This window comes from Piliocolobus tephrosceles, unplaced genomic scaffold (assembly GCF_002776525.5).
Source record: "Piliocolobus tephrosceles isolate RC106 unplaced genomic scaffold, ASM277652v3 unscaffolded_19, whole genome shotgun sequence".
NCBI lineage: Eukaryota > Metazoa > Chordata > Mammalia > Primates > Cercopithecidae > Piliocolobus > Piliocolobus tephrosceles.
In genome coordinates, this window is record NW_022300975.1 from 3,314,090 (window position 1) to 3,335,520 (window position 21,431).

General features: G+C 41.1%; 1 long non-coding RNA gene across 1 annotated transcript; it reads left to right on the plus strand.

The window, feature by feature from the left end:
* Positions 1-2,034: 2,034 nt before the first annotated feature.
* On the plus strand, positions 2,035-15,312 carry LOC111541808. The gene is made up of 5 exons (XR_002731374.2): positions 2,035-2,132; positions 3,205-3,395; positions 8,216-8,428; positions 13,317-13,421; positions 15,205-15,312. It is a non-coding gene; the product is annotated as an uncharacterized LOC111541808 (long non-coding RNA).
* Positions 15,313-21,431: the final 6,119 nt, after the last annotated feature.

Here is a 21,431-nt window from a genome sequence, read left to right on the forward strand (position 1 = left end):
TCCATCATTTTAAACAGCATAACTCCAAAATATTCTCAACTCACTCTGGGCTTAAAATGTTCTTTGTCCATGTTCTCTTTTTCAGAGCCTGTTCTGTTGGGACACAGAATCACTTACTGCATCTAATACATCGATGATGATTAATTTGTATGTGCACCTTCCAAAAAAGATGGTTGCGTTTGAACGAAGGCCTTCTGGACAGGAAAATGTAAGTTTTCAGATGAAATGACAGGCCACTTGGGGAGACATCTGATGATCAAAAGGGCCTTTAAACCTCATTAATTCAATACATGGAATGGCCAGATGTTGGTCCCACTTAATTTTTTGTCACATTCACCCTTGATGACAATTGAACCATTTGTATCACATACCTCAACACAGAACTCAGATGTTTTCAAGTGCTTTTTCAAAGTACTTTTCCCAGGGTACATGTATTCTGCTTTTTGCTTTTTTCCTGTACTAGAGCCCAAATAGTTAACACCAACTGGAGTGCCCAGTTTCCTGAAAAATACTGTTGACAGGAGCCCAAAAGCAATAGCTCCCACCTGTCACAAACCTGTAGCAGGTCCCTGGGAGATGCTAGAAGCTACAACAGGCTCTCCGCCCCAGGGATATTGCATTTTCTCCCTAGAGTTATAAAAGGGAAAGTTTTCAGAGTACAAAATTGAAGGCTTTTACAGTATAAAATTGAAGAGGAACAAAGTGTATAGCTGAGGCACAAAACCGGACACTAAGGGCTGACCTCAGCAAATTAAGAGATTTTGAGAAAAAAGAAAGAGGCAGAGGGTGGGAGGAAAAGTGGATCTGGAATCAAAGCAGAAGCCAAAATCCAAGGACCAATAAAACAACTCCAAATCATGTCCAGGGGGGAGGGGACAAGCTCCAAGGGGCTTACAAAATAGCTCAAGGTTTTGAAGTTGGTTTTAGGGTCCACTGGTCTGAGAGTACCTTCGCTTTCCGGAAGGTCACTTGGTCTGAACTTAACATGGCCTAACATGAGCGTTTTTCTTGCTATACATCCTTTCTTTCATGTGTACAAATTGAGTGCAGATCCCTAAAGGAGCTGCATGCTGTTGGTCATTAACTTCAGGAAACTGACATGGGTCCGTCTAAGAAGAAACTCAGAGAGATGGACTCTCCCGAACAAATGTGTTTATTTGGCAACAGCAGGGGATGGCAATACAGGATATGTGTGTTGTGACAGGTCATAGGCACATCCAAGGGGGTCGGGGCAAAGGGGAAGCTTTTAAAGACAAAGAGAAGTCCATGTGAGTTGCTTTTTAGTAAGGTTCATAGGTCACAAGTTCATGACAGTTAACGTGTGTTCGCTGGTGGAGACTGTTGCTAAGTACCTGTCCCTGTGTAAGTGGCTTATCCAGAATACTGCCATCTCAAGAAAGTTATTGAGATAGGTCCTCTTACTGATGTATATGTCTTCTGTAAGGCCTGTTACAGGCATGTGTACGTCAAGGCTTCTTCTCCATGGCCTCCCCTGACTCCGTTTTGTTATGGTTTGACATAAGTAACTCCATTTTGGCACCAGCACATTTCACACATGGTAGGGAAAGAAAGGTAGGAACCCACAGGGAACAACTGAACAGAATTCTTAAGCAGATGCCTCCAAATTTTTACTCTGATACGACTTAGGGAAAACGATCCTTCCATGCTTGTAGGTATCATCAGTTTATTCTCAGACATGTTTTAATTCCTCCATTCACAATCAGCAGATCTTCACTCTGGGTTACTCACATAAAAGTGCCACGTAGCTCAATTCTTATTGAAATCAGAGGGTTGCCCTTCACGAAGAGCATTAGGGCTTATTCGTCTGTCCATCAGATACAGACAGCTCTTGAGGTATCTGAAGCCTGTCTCTTCAGGTACACAAAGCATTACAGCATTAAGTCAGCAGGGCAAAGGACCATGATTTTGCAATGAAAATAATAATTTAGGTGAGTAAAATAAAACATCCTTTTAGAGGGTTCACAACCATTAATTTTCTGTCTTTCGAAAATTACGTTCTGCATTGTTTTAGAAGGAGAGTGTGTGCTTTGGATTCAAGATTGGGAATGAGTAGACCAGAAATCTATTCTGTGGCTGTTTCTTGCTAGGATTTTCCTAAGCCTCTGGAAAAGGTGACTCTGTTGTGCTCACTGCTCTAACTCTTTAGGTTTCTTTCTGCATACATATTAAAAGGAGCTTATTCTCCCTGATAGAGCCTTTCTGATTTGACAGAATGGTGTAAGATATATTCACTCAAGTGAGAAAAAAAAGAAATTGAGGTCTGTTTGTATTTCCTTTAGGTTATAAGCTTCTTAAGCAGAGACTGTCACGTTTTTACTCCTTAGTGGACTGTAACGGTAGCATAATATTCTGCATCTAATTAGTCATTTCATTAATTTTCTTGGAACCAGAATGGTGACTACTGGCCTAATTAGAAGGAATCGCCTTTGCCTTCTAGGCTTAAAGATAAGCCCTTGTCGCACGGAGACAGAAATGGACTTTACAAAAGACGTGACTATCAGAGGCACGCCCCTGTTCTCTCTGAGGAAGGGAAATTTCTCATTTCCTTCAGGGTCAGTCCTGCTGAGGCTCTCCATGGAGATGGGCAGCAAGGTGGGTGCCCACAAACCAGAGAAGAGTGAGGAGGGAACAAGGTTTCTCTGTGTGGTGATTTGTGGCTTTGGGATAGCTGGTGTCAGTTTTACAAATGTATGATTGTGTTTTTTAAATTATGAAACTATTTGAATATACATACATGTGTATGTGTGTACATATGTGGATATGTGTGTGTACACACACATATTTTAATCAAAAGACATTGCTGTCAGAAAAGATGACAAATTTTTAAGAGCCTTTACCAAGTTTACAATCTACATAATGGTGAATATTCAAACTGACTTTCCTCAAAACACTTTTCAGCTGATTTGTCAAGCTTGTCCAAGAGTGTTCATGACATGCTTCTGCCAACACCCAGGGGAGTTCTTTGTGTCCACTACAATTCCAAAGCTAAAGGTAGAAGGAGGAGATTTCATTTTCACACCTCAGAGAGTTTATTTTGCTGTTCTCAGAGGCCAGTTCCTTCCCCCAGTTCCTTATAACAATTAATCATTAAAAGGTGATTTCACAAGGAACAAATGGTTAAGCACAAAGATTTAGTTGTCCTAGTGTTTTCATGGTTTTATATCCACTGTTTAATTTTTCCAGCGCAAAGTACAATTAACATTTGAGTCTGTCTGAGTCATGAAGAAATGGAGATTACTCTTATTACTGAAAATAATCCATTTTGGTATCTTCTTACATCCTGAGAGCCTAATCTTTCCAAGTTCATCTAAGGCTCCTCTTCTCCATGACAACCTCATCCAGGGATTTCTTCCTGTCCTGGTGTTTTATGACATGTAACTGAAGACCCACATGCTGCTTTGTATATTTTTGTCGAAAGAGAAAAAACCATCTTGTCGAGGACAGGAACTAAATTATATGCAGTATTTCTTTAGAATCCCATTCAGCATCTAAAATTGTTAGGTGCAGGGAAGGCCCTCCATAAAAATTCGCTAAATTGAAACTAGGAGCAAATGTTAAGTCAAGATCAAACTCAGGAATAACTATGGCTATTAATAATCTTTTACCCAGAATTTAAATCATTTCATAAGTATTGCCTGAAATCTTTTTCTTTATGTCAATAGTAGCATGTTTTACTGGTGGTAGGATGTCTGGGGTGAATATCACAGATCTGGCCCAAGTTGTTCCTGGGAGCTGGGGGTTAGGGAGTAGGAGAGAAAGAGATTTAACTCTTCCAAATACCTAGTGGATTAGGATCCCACAGGAAACTATTGAAAATGCAAATAGAGCTGGGGTGGTGGCTCACACCTGTAATCCCAGCACTCTGGGAGGCCAAGGCTGGTAGATCACTTGAAGCCAGGAGTTCAAGACCAGCCTAGCCAACCTGGTGAAACCCTTGTCTCTACGAAAAATACAAAAATTAGCTGGGCGTCGTGAGGCCCACCCATAATCCTAGCTACTCGAAAGGCTGAGGCAGAGAATCATTTGAATCCGGGAGAGGAAGGTTGCAGTGAGCTGTAATGGGGCCACTGCACTCTAGCCTGGGCAACAAAGGGAGACTCTGTCTCAAAAAAAAATTTAAATGCAAATGTGATCATATCTTAAAATCAGCCAATAGCTTCCCATTATCTTTAGAGGAAAAGTCCAAAGTCCTCCTTGAAGTGGTACCCGAGGCCCTTCTGAATCTAGCTCTTGACTTCTTTTTAGCTCATGTCTCACAGCTCCCCAATGTACTACCACCACCTGAAACATGAAGTTGAAGTTGCCCTTGGTTTGCAATGCTTTTCCATTCCCTTTTCCTCATTAATTTTCATTTATTCTTCAAGGCCCAGATCAGGCCTCAACTTCTCCAGAAATCTTTTTCAGACACCGCAGTTCTGGATGAGTTGCCCTTCCTATATTCCCCTACTCTAACTTTGCTTATCTAAGTATACCACCTGTTGCATAGTATCATCATTTTCTGTCTTCCTCACCTGTCCTACCATTTAGTAGGCTGTTTTTTAAATAAACTTTTTGTCTTAGTCCATTTGGGCTTCTCTAACAGAACACCATAGACTGGGTAGCTTATAAACAACAAAAATTTATTTCTCATGGTTCTAGAGGGTGGGAAGTCCAAGAGCAAAGCACTGGCAGATTGGGTGTCTGTTGAGGGCCCTCTTCATACACAGCCGTCTTTCTGCTGTGTCCTCACATGGAAGAAGGAGCAAAGAAACTCTCTGGGACCTTCTTTATAAGAGTACTAATCTCATTAATGAGGTTTCCACCCTCATGACCTAATCACCTCCCAAAGGCCCCATTTCCTAATACCATATCATTGGGGATTAAGTTTCAACATATAAATTTGGGGGAGAGAGGTCACAAACATTGAATCTACAGCAGTTTTATAGTGGTTAAGAACATAAGCCCTGAAATAAGATTTCCCGGGTTAGTATTTCATCTCTGCCTCTCATGAGCTTTGAGACCTTAGGTCAAGTTATTTACCCTCTCTGTCCTTTATTTTGCTCATGTGTAACATTAAGTGAATATTGTAGTACCCATACGGGTTGTTGTGGTAATTAAATGATGTAGTGCAATTAGATACTTACCACAATGCAGAAAGAAAGTAGTTAGCTTGTGCATTTATTTGCTTATTTTTTATTTTTCTTTTCTCTCTGGAATGTAACCTCCAGGAGATATTGGAACTTGTCTCCTTGTTCACTGCTGTATCCCAAGCACCTAGAACAATACCTGTAATATTCTAGGAGCCCAGTGCATATTTGCAGACTATCTGTTGCATGGATATATTGATAAATGACATGTGAGTTAGTCATAGCATCTTCAAGCCACTGCAGGCCTGCCAATTTTCTTTTTACTTTTTAAAAAAATTTTTTATTTTCATAGGTTTTGGGGGCAACAAGTGGTATTTGGTTATATGAGTAAGTTATTTAATAGTGATTTGTGAGATTTTGGTGTACCCATCACCCGAGCAGTATACACTGAACCTAATTTATAGTCTTTTATCCCTCACCGCCTTCCCACCCTTTCCATCTGAGTCCCCAAAGTCCATTGTATCATTCTTATGCCTTTGCATCCTCATAGCTTAGCTCCCACTTATGAGTGAGAAAATATGATGTTTGGTTTTCCATTCCTGAGTTACTTCACTTAGAATACTAGTCTCTAGTTCCATCCAAGTTGCTGCAAATGCCATTAATTCATTCCTTTTTATGGCTGAGTAGTATTCCATTGTGTGTGTGTGTGTGTGTGTGTGTGTGTGTATACATATAATATGTGTGTGTGTGTGTGTGTGTGTATATATGTATATACACCACAATTCTTTATCCACTCTTTGATTGGTGGGCATATGGGGTGGTTTCATATTTTTACAATTGCGAATTGTGCTGCTATAAACATACGTGTGCAAGTATCTTTTTTGTATAATGACTTCTTTTCCTCTGGGTAGATACCCAGTAGCAGGATCACTGGATCAAATGGTAGTTCTACTGTTAGTTCTTAAAGGAATCTCCACACTGTTTTCCATAGTGATTGTATTAGTTTACATTCCCACCAGCCATGTAGAAGTGTTCCCTTTTCACTGCATCCACACCAACATCTATTATTTTTGATTTTTTTTATTATGGGCATTCTTGCTGGAGTAAAGGTGGTATCACATTGTGGTTTTGATGTGCATTTCTCTGATCATTAGTGATGCTGAGCAATTTTGCAAATGTTTGTTCAGCTCTGCCAATTTTCTACAGAAGTAGAAGTACTCTATCTTCCTGGTATGGTCCCACACATAGTAGATACTCAACAAATAGTGGCGTCTTGTCCTTCCCATTGTCAGCCGCAAGGTCTTGCATGACAATGGAACCCTTTGGCAATATCCGTTTTGGAGTTTGGTGACAGTGACAAATATGAGTACAATTATCAGTAACTGCAATCTCCGTTTCAGACATGCACATATACAGACTTGCAATGAACAATGACAGTCATAACAACTATTTCAAAACAACTCAAGTAAAGCAACTTCCTAGTTATCACTCATATCTCAACAGATATTAGAATCCAAATCTTTGTAGAGTTTCTATCCTCAAGCAGAAATTCATATTTTATAGTCACTGACATCATCATATAACAAATAGAGCTTGACATTTTCAATATGAGAAATTTATCGTGACTACTTTTTTCTACAGAAGAAATTTTTAAAGCATCTCAAGTAAAGAGAGCATTATATGCCAACTTTTTTTTTTTTTTTTTTGGTTCAAGGGCTATTTTTTACAAATAGAGTTTGGGGAACATTGCTAAATTCATCAAAGTTTGAACTTATTTTTGCTCAAGCTAACTGGAAATCTAGTGTATAGGAAAGAGTATTGAACAGTAGATAAGGAGGCCAGGTTTTATTACCCCGCCAGTTTGCCCCTACCTGACTGTGTGGCCTTGAACAATGACTATCTTTCTCATTACAGGTGGAAGGGGACTGTAGCAGGTGGTCTCCAAAGTCTCTGGAGACTTACTAATGTGGTAATACTAACTTAAGAGCTGTGGCGGTAGGTGAAATGTGCTTTGTTCCATTGCCTTGATGCCTTGGTTTTGTTTCAAATACACTATTTGATTTGTTTTAAAAGACTGCAAAAATCTCTAAAAAGATGTGCTATGCTAAAAAGGATGTGAAATGTGTTATTTCTATGGTAGAGAAGGGGTACAAGAAGTGGTAGGTGTGGGAGAAGATGGTGGTAGGATGGTTTTAAAAGGGTCCCCTGAAACAGGATGTGGATACCAGCTGTGTGATGTTAAACACATTCCTTCACCTCTCCCCCCGTCTTCCAGCATCCTCATCTCTGTTGTAAGGATAATAGCCTTCCTCCAAACCGCACACACTTTTGGAGGAGCTCACTTTTTTTTTTTTTTTTTAATGCATGGAAATGTTTTGGAACAGTGAAATCTATAATGATAGGTTTCATAATTCTAACATCCACACCATCTGGTAAGGACAAATAACACTAGGTGACATGAATCGTATTCGTAATTCAAATGTACAAAAAAATGTAAACTTTCTACCACTGAACTTAATGTCTATTTTAAGCCTAGAAACTCAATCTCAGTCACTCTTGTGTTTCCTTCCTATGGAATACTGGGGGTTCACAGAGTCCCAGGGTGTGGATGTGGTAGGAGTCGCCTGGTTGCCAGGGTAATCTCTCCACACAGATGTCTGCTGGGGTGTCCACTTGCCCTCAGTTGTTGATCCGCATAGGCTGCAAGTGACATCCTTTCTTTCTGTCCAACTGGCACGTTTAGGCCGCACTCCCTCCCTGCTGTGTCTATGCTTCCTGGGAGGTGCACAGGCTCCTGTGAGGCTATCTACAGCCCCTCTTCCCATATTCTCTCTGAAGGCCCTCTGGGGCCTTCCTGTCCCTGGGCTCAGTCAGCTTTTCTCATCTGTCACTGCGTCCTAAGATCATCTCTAGGGCTAGCCAGGTATTAACAGGAAGGAAACACCTGTCCTCTGCTCTTTGGCCTCCTCACCTAGTCTGGGGAAATCCCTTCCAGTCCTCGAAGGAGCCTTACTTCCCTTATAATATCCTTCTTCCCAAATATTTTGTTTTTCCTCAAAGCCCTGACAATCTCCCCTGAGGCCTGAGGTTTGGCTTGCTCACACTTCTCTCTCCCCTGCTTCCCGCAGAATCACATCCTTCCTGAGATAATGAGCACACAATTGCCTGGATACCTGAAGGAATGGAGACAGCAGCAGAAAACACTGCAGAGAGGTGGAAACATCCGTTAATATTTTAAAATCCCATTACTGCTACCAACAATAATAATGGATGCATAGAAATAGATCTGGATTCACTGAGCTTAAAACAGTCCATCTCACACACACACAAAATAATTTCAGGTAATGAGGAAAAGAAAAGGAAAAAAATAACACATGGCCTCTGTAACCTGGTTGCTTTTGAACCTTATTGGGTTTGTGGCAAACAGGGTGATTTTGGCACATGAGTCTCCTACCACTCACCTGCCTCTGAGCTCTCCTCTGAGGCCAGTCAGGGCCCAGAAGGGATGCATCTGTCTTCTGTCCCCTGGTCTCTGGGTAGCCCCTAGGTCAGCATTTTGGGTGCTAGCATTTGATGCACCTGCTACAGTTGCTGATGAGAAAGTAGTCACCCTCCTCCACTCTACCCCTGCTGCCCAGGCCCTGCCACTCCTGCTAACCTGTCAGGCTACATTTTCAATTACTGGCTTTGAAAAATGCCCAGGTAGACTTATTAAATCAATGAATGCGATGAGCTGAACACAAGGCAATGGCAATTCTGTGGCCTCCCTTGGGATAATTGGCAAGTGCATGAGGTGTTGAAAATCCAAGCCTGAAAATCATTGCTTTGAAGAAAGGGAGGACAACGACCAAACTATTTCTTCCATTAAAATGCATGACATTTAAATAATGTCCCCGTTCTTCTCAGTGCCCATCAACCTTCATTTTTTTATGCACTGAAAAGTCTAAATATTTATTAACTTCAATTCATAGGATTTGTTATAGCTGCATTCAGCTGGGGCACATACACATTTTTTAACTACACAGCACTTTTTAAATAGCATCATTTAAAAATAATTAGGAAATAATTGCGATTGTATTCTAAAGATGTAAGATACCATCTAGTTTTAAAAAGTAACCAGGAAGAGTGTTCTTAAAGGAGCACCCATAATCAACAAGTTTACATTAGTTTGATCAGCTAGATACAGCTGGCATTTATTTCACATAGAAAAACAGTTCGCATGTGGGGAATCACCATCTGGATTCACTAAACTGCCCAGTGTTGTCAGAGGGAAAAAATAGGCTGGTTAGAAAGTCAGCTTGTGGCTAACCACGTTCCAGACCACCTGGCCTTGCTCTGCTATGAGGTCAAAAGGCTAGTTTTGTGTTATCACGGAAAGAGGTGAGATCCCAGCCAGACACTTGCCGCTTGCAAGGTCACCCAGGCACCGCCTTTTAGGATGGCTAGAGGAGATGTCAGGGATTAAAGGGGGTGGCGAGGAGGAGCTTTGTCCATAATCACTATAAGCCACTCTCCCTCACTGTTAACATAGACAATCGGAATTGCCATTTTCTCTGTTTTATCTGAAGTGCTATGAAACACCGCCTCAGCTTGCTCCTTCCAACAGATCCCTACGTAGATGCCCTGGAACGGCCTCTTTGTGTTTATTAATGGAAATTTCCCACAATAACTGCAAGTGACTAAAAAGATGCTGTGTCTTTCATCCCTGTCTCTGTCATCATCATGCTTTCTTAACTAACATAATTTTTGAGAAATATTGGGAAAATGCCAACAAAGAAAGATAATTTGAAATTCCACCAATCCAGAGAAAATCACTTTCCCTAGGGAATAGAGACATCTTCCAACTTATGCAATTTATGCAATCATCAGTTTTTCAAAGGTCTTAAGTAAATCGTATTTCATATACATTGAAATGCTTTCGATTTGCTTCTGCGGCTTTTTGTATCACCATTCATGGTGTTATCGTTCCTTTTAAAATGATTTAAAAAAAAAAAAAAGACAAGATCTTTAAAATTATTGAGCCACCCGTGTCTAGCCACCAACTTTGTACTAGGGGTGGTGGATCTTTTCCTTTAAGCCTTCAAATACACTCCTAGCCTCTGTCCTTATCAGCACTTTCCAGTTGTGATTAGAAGGCAGTAAAGGGGAAATGACACAAACTACATGGAATTAGCGTGGCTGACACACAGAGATCACAGCAGGTGACGGAGACAGGTGGGGACACAGTGAGGGGCATGGGAAAGGGGTTGTGGGGCTCTGAAATGTGTGTCCCATGTTTAGCCTTGCACTGGATGTACAAGTGTCCACATCTCTAAAATTAAATTATGTACCTTATGGAGCAATTTGCATAAAACAAATTCATATCTGTTGTGTGTTTCATAACCTGCGGTACATCTGTACATTTATAGATTTTAAAAAATAGTATATATCCTGCTTTGTAACATGTTTTTTATTGTTGGCACATGCCTCTTTATGTCCATAAATAAATACAGACATCATAATTGCCAGTGACTACAAAACCCTCTGCTGTGTGTATCTGTAAGAATTATTTAAACAGTTTTCAGTGAGTGGATCTTCTGGGTGTTTCCAGTTCGGCTTATAATAATGGACGCCTCTGCTTCCCAGGGTTGTGTTCTTTGACCTGCCTCTGGTTTCAGCCATAGCTGCAATGAACATTATCATGAGAGCTCAGCCTCACCTGGTACTGACAGCCCCACATGGAAAAGCCAGCACAGCGGCTTTTCCCTTTTCCGATGCTAAAGAGCCTTGAGGCAAAGGGGAGTCTTCCCTGCACTCCCCCCCCCCCCCCCCCCCCCACAACCCTCCACCCGTGGGGGCAGAACTGGTGAATAAACGCTTCAGGAGACCTTGTGAGTGTCGCGAGAGAAGGCGCTGTGGATTTGAGTCCTGGCAGCCCAAGGCATCAGCGTCACTACATTTGCTTTTTCCCTCTTCCCTACTCTCTGCCTCTTGCTTCCCAGGATCATCTTGGAAATAAACTACCTGTATCCAGACAAGTCCTAATCTCTCCTGTTCAGAGCCAAGATAGGGACTATGATAAACAATGATGTGGACAATATCCTTGAATGCACATCTCTGCCATGGATCTAGTTATATCCTTAAGACAAATCTCTAGAAATGTTCACTGCTGATCTAGTTATTTCCTTAAGATAAATCTCTAGAAATGTTCATTGCTGAGTCAAAGGGCATGGACTTTTAAAAACCAGCTCAAACAAGTGCTCTGTTTAACAGAGCTCCTAACTGTAAGGCGATTGATTTTGTTTTATTTGCCTTTGCCTATTCAATCCCAGAGCTATCATGAAGCTGTCTTCCATCAAGAAGCAAAGCGTTGATACTAACTTCCTGTAGTCTTTTAAGCCACCCTCTCCAGAGACCCCAGAAATCCCTCCCCTTTGCTGTCCTGCAAACACGATGAATGGAATAATTGGAATGCATACCCACTGTCTCCCAAATAGACAGCTCACTTTATCATCTGGTAGTTATTAAGAATGAGTAGTAATTTTGCTGTAGAAAAGACCACTTACGGGGAAAGTATGAAATGAGAGAAACATTCACTCATAATTTAATCCACAAGGAAATAAAGCCAACCAGAAGATAAAATGTCTGTTTCTCAATCAGTTCAATCCTTATATCACTAGTAGCACTAGAGCTCTTAATTATAGATAGCAAAGTCTCTGGATGTTATTTTTTAGCCAACACCAGTGGTAAGAGACGCATAAGGAACTGCTCAGAGTAGTACAGAAGGAACTCTAATGCGCAGGCGCTTCGGTGGGGCAGCAGCACATGTGTGTGATCTCGCTAAAGAGGGGACCCAGAAAGGGTGTCAGCTCCAAATATGGATTAGCCACAGCCTTTCCACGAGGGGGAATGGTGGAATGCATATGTTTGCAAGTATAATTTACAGAAACATATATGTGATTAGTTTTTAAAATAAGTGAACTATTTACAAATCTTCGCCAATGAACCTTTGTGACATCTCCTTTCAGGAAGTCTAATTTTAAAAGGTATATAAAACCGTTCTCCTGGCCAACACTTGCAGGTTCTGCCTGCTTGGATGGCTTCCTGAAAAAGGGAAAAAACAAACAAAACAAACCTTCCTTGGCTGTGTTTGCCATCAACATCAATAACTGCAGCAAAGGCATTCTGACTGCTGTTTATTCTGTCATAATTACTATCACCAAACTGGCATGATTACAGTGTTAGTAATTTTGTTGATTATAAATAGCACTAATGCTGTAATACATTAGCAAAGACACAGCATTATGGAGACATGGTCCATACTCACTTAGAGAGTTGCACCTTTGAGGATGATTGTTTAAATCATCCTGGAAAGCATTATCCTTACACGGCTTTGGTTTCCAATCACTCCACTGAAGGTTTTCTTTAAACACTACCACCATTCTCCCTGCTCTGTTTGTGTGGCCTTCTCAGATGTCCTTCACACAGTCTAGGCTGTGCTTTGTATTCAAAAGAGAATCCCTTGATAGGATATGGACCCAGTAATGTCCTAGTTTCTTGAATTTGCTAAAAGCAGGGGCATTAGATTGTGAAAGCCCACTAGAGCCATTTCCATTTTAACAGTGATACATCTTCCTTTTGGCAAGAGTCCTATTGAGTGAATTCGTATAGTCTTGGGCCCTTCCCTGTTTGTTTAAAGATTCTATTTTCTGAGGGAGGAGGACAAAGGGCACAATTAGGACTTTACTCAAAACACCCACATATGATAGAGGGAATCTACATTTACTGTTTAATTTTAGTTTTCAGAATTTATTACAAAGAGTCACCTGGATAAGAGAAATCCCCCCACAGAACAACGTCTTTCTGCCTTCCCCAAAGCACACTCCCTTTTCTGAGGAGTGATGCTTTCACTTAAAATGGTGTATATTGATTAAAGCCAACATATTTCCTGTTTTTCAGCTGTCTGTCGGGTTCTTGGGAGCTTTTTTTTTTTAACATAAACCTTTCTTTATTGATTCAGAACTAGAAAACATTTTAATGTAGTGGTAACATTTAGTCACAAAGGGGAGTGTGCTTTTGGCAATTCCCTGGTTCACGGCATGAATGTCTGTGTATGTATGTGTGTATAGAAATTCATTAGACTCATTTGAAGGTGGTTTTTTTAAAAAAAAAACACTAAAATATGTAAATATCCTGATGATTGAGACTACAGGTTGATATTTTATAATGTCGTTTTCTGTTCACATTCAGATACAGTGAACCCAGATGTTGAAGCTTTCTAGTATAATAACAATTTCAACTCTTCTGTTGAATCATCTGTCCTGATTGGAGGCTACAGAAAAGATGTCATTTTAGGTAAGGACTGAAGGGTAAATGACTGTAAAACATGATTTAATAAGACACTGAAGAGTAAGAAAGCCTTAGCCCAACTTTTACTTCAAAATTTCTATTGATTTGTTATATCAGGAAGAGTCTTAGAATAATTCTTTTGATTGTCCTCTAAATTTATTTCAAGTTAAATTCGTGTTCTCTCGAATCTTCTCACCATTCTCAGGCTATATGTAGACACCAAATGGATGCAAATAATGAAACATATTCTGTAACTAGCTGCCTTGTATAGACCCAACTTAAAAGAAACAAAAAAAAATGATGGATTTTTGGTACTGTGCTTTTATTTTTAAAGGATAAAGAGGCCAGGCGCGGTGGCTCAAGCCTGTAATCCCAGCACTTTGGGAGGCCGAGACGGGCGGATCACGAGGTCAGGAGATCGAGACCATCCTGGCTAACACGGTGAAACCCCGTCTCTACTAAAAAAAAAAATACAAAAAACTAGCCGGGTGAGGTGGCGGGCACTTGTAGTCCCAGCTACTCGGGAGGCTGAGGCAGGAGAATGGCGTAAACCCGGGAGGCGGAGCTTGCAGTGAGCTGAGATCCGGCCACTGCACTCCAGCCTGGGCAACAGAGCAAGACTCCATCTCAAAAAAAAAAAAAAAAAAAAAAGGATAAAGAGAATTCAGCCCCACTGTGGAACTTATCTGTAACATAAATTAATCTTCTTAACAAATAAAGTCAGTCCTCCTATTTTACTTGACCCTTCCCCAAAAGGAATATATAGCCTCCCAGATTACTACTGAACATTCTGAGTAGCAACAAACTTCAGATCCTTGCATATCTTAGTCTGTGTTGCAATAAAGTAAGCTTGTCCAGCTTGCGGCCCATGGGACTCATGAAGCTCAGGACAGCTTTGAATTCTACCTAGCACAAATTCGTAAACTTTCTCAAAACATTATGAGATTTTTTTTTTCTTTTTGCAATTTCTTTTTGCTTATCAGCTATCATTAGTGTATTTTATGTGTGGCCCAGGGAAGCCAAAAGATTGGAAACCCTTGTGAATACCCAAGGCCAGGTAATTTCTAAAGAAAATGGGGTTATTTGGCTTGCAGCTCTGTAGGCTGTACAAGAAGCATGGTGCTAGCATCTGCTTCCGGTAAGAGCTTCAGGAAGCTTCCAGTCATGGCAGAAGGGGAAGGGGAGTCAGTGTGTTACATGGTGAGAGCAGAAGCGAGAAAGAGAGGAGAGAAGTGCCAGAGTCTTTTTAATAACCAGATCTCACAGGAACTAAGAGTGAGAACTTAATCATGAGAAGGCCACTAAGCCATTCATGAGGGATCCATCCCATTGGCCCAAACGCCTCCTACCAGACCCTACCTCCAACTTTGGGGATCCATTTTCAACATCAGATTTGGAGGGGACAAATACCCAAACTATATCATTGCAATGATTGTGACAAATGTCAAGTGGAGAGAGTCTGACTTCATTTTCTTATAACTACTTTACATGAAAAGTCCTTTTATGAGGCCCAGAAATTTCTATGAAGAGTAAAACATACCCAGTGGCTCAAATGGCTGTGTGGGATTTTATGTTGAGGTATACCAGACCATGACATATTTCATACTTACTCTGATTTCATATTTACTGTAATTTCATATTTACTCTGATTGAAGATCTCATGACTTGACATAAGGATATTATATAGATTCAAATACTTCCAGAATTCTTATATGTTCCCAGAGGGAATGGGCAAAAAGCCTTCAGTTAGAGTCACATATTGCTTACTTTTTTTTCTTTTTAATTCTAGGACTGCTTGCTCTGAGTGAGGCTCATCTTCAAATCTGAATGACCACAAGGAGATTTGATTATACATGTGAACACCTCAGAAGGCACAGCCCGCCCAGAAGGCAGACAGGTCAGGCTGCCTTTTTTCATTGGTTGGATTCAATCCTCTGGCGGCTCAGACATAACTTAAGCATGATTAAACTTTGGAAGAAGCTGCCAGGAAGACTGTGAAATCTTCATGCCCAAGGATCCCTAAAATTAGGAACGACAACAACTTGGCTCAGACAGTTTATGGAGGCAAAGGTTTGAATGGGATTAGAGATTTCTAAATGTGAGTTCGTGTCCTCTGCCAGACCACCTTACTTCCACCATTCCTCAACAAATCAAAAAAAACAGCAGTAAAGACATGCCTTTCCATAAGTTAAATCTATTCTGTTTTAATTCTATATTATAGCTGCAGTACAACTTCTTTTGTTTGTAACACCATATTGTTGCTAGAGCTGGAAATTAATTTTCACATGCCTCAGCTTAGAAAAATAAAAAGCAGCCCCGCATCAATCCCAATTTCCTTTTTAGTTTTAATGAGCCTTGAAATCCGAAATTCTGGAAACCACTGGTCTAGATAATCTTCATTCAACAAATATTCATTCAGCTGCCTGTTCTTATGTCATACAAAGGGAAAACAACTTTTTCCACAGGATTATTAAAATAATTAAATGAACTAATATTCATTGCACATGGCACCATGTTAAGCACTTTACATATGCAAATTATTTTATTTAATTCTTGCAAAAACCCTAAGACAAAGACAACCAACAAAAAGCATGGAAGGTGGGATTCGTGCCAGGTCACCTCTGGCATAGGCTCCCATAATTAACCTAGTTTTTACTCTCCTCAGAAAATGACTGGTGTTTCCAGGGAGGTGGCGTGATAGCACAAACACATATTAAACGTTTTAATGTTTTGCTTTTTTCATGAAACCAAAGCTTGAGTGGTGGAATGGCTGGGCATAGTGATGAAAACAAACCAAAGGTGGACGATAGAAACATCCGTAGAATTTGTTGATGTGTGAAACACCTCCAATCAGTCAGAATTCAGAGTTAATCAGAGACCACTTGTTCGGAGGCCTAATCTTTCTGGCTCAGCAAGCCAATCACATTCCCCTGTGTTTCACATGATGTCTGTTTTCCGCTCCCTGATTTGTGACAGCGATTCTGCATGTGCTGAAGAACTACAGGATATAAACAGGAATTAACAGCTAGACAACTAGCTATTGGCGATGGCTAATTATAGAATGGAAAAAAATAATACTTTGCTTTGATTGAGCCACTTCAATCTGAATTTTGAATTCAAAATCAAGGGTAGGAATGTTATATGCTAAGGCCTCTTGGAGCTACCATCCTTAAAACACTAAGCCCCAAACTAAGTACGCTGATACTATTTTTCACAGGTAGAATGAGAACCTCTCCTGCACACGAAAATTACTTTTTGCTCTTTTTATACAGAAAAAAGACGGGGATCAGAAAGCCACTTTGGTTTAGGCACAATAAGGGGAAAAAATAACCTTTAAGTTACCAGAGTTAGTTCTCCCCCATTAGAGTGGAGTGATTACCCTGAAGATAGTCAATTAGCTCTTGCTATGGACTGAGTTGTGATTTTCCCCGCCACCAAAAAAAAAAAATTCATATGTTGAAGCCCTAATGCCTAATGTGATGCTATTTGGAGATGTGGCCTTTGGAGATCATGAGATTTAGATAAGATCGTGACGGTGGGTCCCTCGTGATGGAATTAGTTTCCTTATAGGAGGAGACAGACACTAGAGCTCACCGGCTCGCCCTCTCACTCCTACACATGTGAGAAGGCAGCCAGCTAACCCTTAAGCCAGGAAGAGGGTTATCATCAGAACTTGGCCATGGTGGCATCCAGATCTTGAACCTCCAGACTCCAGAACTGTGAGAAAATAAGTGTGTTGTTTAAACTACCCAGTCTGTGGTGTTTTGTTGCGGCAGCTGCATAGCAAACACTCCCTGTGCAAAATGAGCGGCAAATCTGTTCTCTCTCTTTTGAGTGCTCCTCTCCCACTGAACTGGCTCGTGCTGCAGCCCACACAGGACAGGAGCAATGATGCTCCTTGCTCGACCAAACTTGGGACTGTGAGCCGGTAACTCAATTGCAATGGAAAGGAGTTGTAGCCAGTACTTTTTATCTGCAGTTTGAAAAAGAAAAAGAAGCTTAACCCCAGGATACCTGAGTTTTTGAGGAGTGGAGTGGGGAAAGGTCTGCATTCATGAGGCGCTGGATGCCTGTTCCAATTCTGACCCAGTGGATAGAGAGCTGCAGCTCAGCCGGTCAAGCAAGGAGCATCATCTCGCCTGTCTGGTGTGGGCTGCAGCACGGGACGGTTCAGTGGGAGGGGAGCAATCCAAAGAGAGAGAACAGATTTGCTGCTCATTTTGCACAGGGAGTCCTACGGTGTTTTGCTTTTTCAATCAGAGAAAAAGAACAGATATGTCCCCTTAGTTTATTGTTACAATAGATAGAAATAAAGAAACAAAATGGCCTCTTTTTATATGAAAATTATCAACTCTGAGCCCTAGAAGTTCTCTTAGACAGCCAGTATGGCATGATGCTTAAGAACAGGGGCCTGGTACCTCATCACCTGGCGAGGCACTCCAGCCCTGCCAATTTGCCAGCTGAGTAACATTAAGCAAATTCCCTTATCTTCATGTGCCTCGTCTGTCAAATGGATGTAATGATAATGCCTTCTTTCAGGAGTTGTGGTATTAAGCATAAATAATTTAGAACTTCACCTTTCACAAAATAATTTCTTGTTATCAGTTTTGACCTCAATATTTTATAGAACAGGTTACCAAGACTCAGAAGTAAATTCCAGGAGGTTACAAAGCAACACAGTATCATTATTATTGCACACCATGTTAGGTTGACTAGCTGACCCTGATTTCCCAGGACTAGCCCCAGTTTTAGCATTGAAAGTCCTGCATTCTGGGAAAACTGGGAGGGTCACCCTACAATGATGAAGATAAAGTCACGTGAAGTGGAATCAGCTGAATGAAGCCCCAACCACAGAAGAGATATTCATTTGGAAGGGAGCAATGTCACTATGGAAGATACGACTCCAAATGCAGGCACCTGGTGTGAGACTCTGATAACAGTTCAGAAAGCATGTGTCGAGTTATGTGGGACTATATACAACAAAGGTTCTCTAGAAATGTATTAGTTTGGTGGTCAGGAATTTTCCAGACATGCCTTCTATCCTCTGGGGGAATTCCAGCAGTGCACATGTGGTCTTTATGAACGTGGTCTCATAAGCTGCAGGTCTGTCCTGATATTTACAGAATAAAATTTTGACTAATCATCTAAGATTGCATTTGTAGAGCGTTTATCTCAAAGGAGCTTGGTGTTCTTGGCAGTCATTATTTAATTAATCCTCACACTGCCTCTGTGTGACACAGAGCAGGCAGGTGTAATTATCTCCGTTTTGCAGATTACATGACTTGGAGTTATGCCTGGTTATAAGGTGCCTTGGAAAGAGATGTTCCACTGTGATAACAGGTTTGATTTGGTTCTTATTCTTTCCAGTGAGTCTTAGACTTGATTTGACTCTAGGGGACCCTAAATGAACATCATAAATGGTATTCTCCACATCCATAGTTCATCTTTCTTTGCCTGTCACCTGATATATTTGGTCACCACGTTAAACAGCTTGTGTCTAACAGGCGGGAAACTCAGCCGTGACACTGTGATCAGTAGGTCAGGCCTCCAGAGGTCAGAATCAGCACTCATTCCATTCCCTGCACTAAAGACGTTCATGCTATGCCTTTTTCTAAACTGCAGAGATCTTTACTGACTAAGTAATAGATGAAAAAATGAGAAATGTCATAAAACTCAATCCACACCATTGCCTCAAGAGCTGTAAATCCAAACAGGAATAGGATAAATGAGAGAATAGACATTGATTTCCCCATCAGAAGAGATGGGCTGAAAAAATGGTGACAAGAATAATGAGATGACAAGAATAGCCAAAATGCATTGAATTCTTAGGATACACCAAGCCCCATTCTAAGTGTTTTATATGTATAAATTCATTGAATCCTCCCCAATATGTTAGGAATTCATATTTCAGATAAGGAAACTGAGGCACGGAGAAGTTAATTTGCTAAAGGTTACAGAGCTAACAAGTATCAGAGCTGGGATTTGAACCCAGGCTTGTTGGCTTCAGTGATCTTGGACTTAACCACTATGCTGTAGAGAAGGCAAAAATAAAATACTTAATCATCATCAGAGACATCTGGACTCCCATGTTCATTGCAGCACTGTTCCCAGTAGCTATGATATGGAAGCTACCTGAACGTCCATTGATGATGAATGGATAAAGAAGATGTGGTGTATATACACAATGGAATATTACTGAGCCTTAAAACAACAAGGTAATCCTGTCATCCAAGACAACATGGATGAGTTTGAAGGACGTGCTAAGTGAAATAAGCCACATACAGAAAGAAAAATACTAGATGATCTCATTTCTATAGAATAAAAAAGTCAAACTCATAGAAGCAGAGAGTGGAATAATAGCTGCCAGGAGGAATGGGGCAGGGGTGGAAAGATGGGGTCAAAGGGCTCAACATTTTAGGCAGGTTAAAGAAGTTCTGGAGCTCTAACATACAGCATGGCAACTACAGTTACTGTATTCTATACTAGAAATTTGCTAAGAGAGCAGATCTTACATGTTCTCACCACACACACAAAGTTAAGTAACTGTGGGAGGTGATGGATATATATATATATATATATATATTTTTTTTTGAGACGGAGTCTCGCTCTGTCGCCCAGGCGGGAGTGCAGTGGCCAGATCTCAGCTCACTGCAAGCTCCGCCTCCCGGGTTTACGCCATTCTCCTGCCTCAGCCTCCCGAGTAGCTGGGACTACAAGTGCCCGCTACCTTGCCCAGCTAGTTTGTTGTATTTTTTTTTTAGTAGAGACGGGGTTTCACCATGTTAGCCAGGCTGGTCTCGATCTCCTGACCTCGTGATCCGCCCGTCTCGGCCTCCCAAAGTGGTGATGGATATATTAATTAGGTTGATTGTGGTAACCATTTTGTAATGTATACATATGTGAAAACATCACGTATGCCTTAAACACACAATTATTTGTCAATTATACCTCAATAAAGCTAGAAAAAACAAAACACTTGAAAACATAATTTCCTCCTTATTAAATGAAACTCACATCCTGCCTAAATGACAAACCCAACAGTCTCTCATCCTTTGGTGCTCACCTGCTCTGACTGGTGGAGGTGAAAGTTTCATCTAACCTGAGACCAGGAGGAGTGACCCTACTGGGCACAGCAGCAGGTTTGCTGATTAAAGGTTTTTTTTTTTTTTTTTTTTTTTGCTTTACCTAGTTTTCCAACATGTCATTCAGGCTAATTGGAAATCAACATATTTCTTCAATGCCAATGCCTCCAAATTTTCTGAGACGGAGTCTTGCTCTGTCACCAAGCTGGAGTGCAGTGGCGCGATCTCGGCTCACTGCAACCTCCGCCTCCCGGGTTCAAGGGAGTCTCCTGCTTCAGCCTCTGGAGTAGCTGGGACTAGAAGCACGCGCCACTATGCCCAGCTAAATTTTGTATTTTTTTTTTTTTAATGGAGATGGGGTTTCACCATGTTGGGCAGAATGGTCTCAATCTCTTGACCTCATGATCTGCCCACCTCAGCCTCCCAAAGTGCTGGGATTACAGGAGTGAGCCACCGCGCCCGGCCCAAAATTTATGATGTTTTGCTTACAGGGACACAAGCTTATCGTTTATTAAAACCACAGCTACAGCACCTCGGTTTTTCCATCATGCAAGTCAGGGGGAGGTGGGAGGCTAGTTCAGAGATAAGAAAATATTTTGGAAGTGCTCAGATCATAAAGAGAAAAGTCTGTTTCATTTGGAACATTTTGAAAACAGTTCCAAAGGTTCAGAGCTGTCGCTCATGAGTCCCAGGTACACTCCAGGCTCAGGTCACCCCTACATGCATTTGCACCTCAGGATCCAGGGCCTCGTGAGCACAGTGCACTGACAGATAACGAGAAGTGCATTGACATAAGCTCGTGCTCTGACAATCCTAAAATGTTACAGGGTGGTGGCCTCATCAGTGGGGGTCTTAAATCAAGCCCCATAGGCAATTCTAATCAGTAGACACTTTTGTGAAACTTTGGAAGTTGCTTCTACTCTGCTGGGTCAGT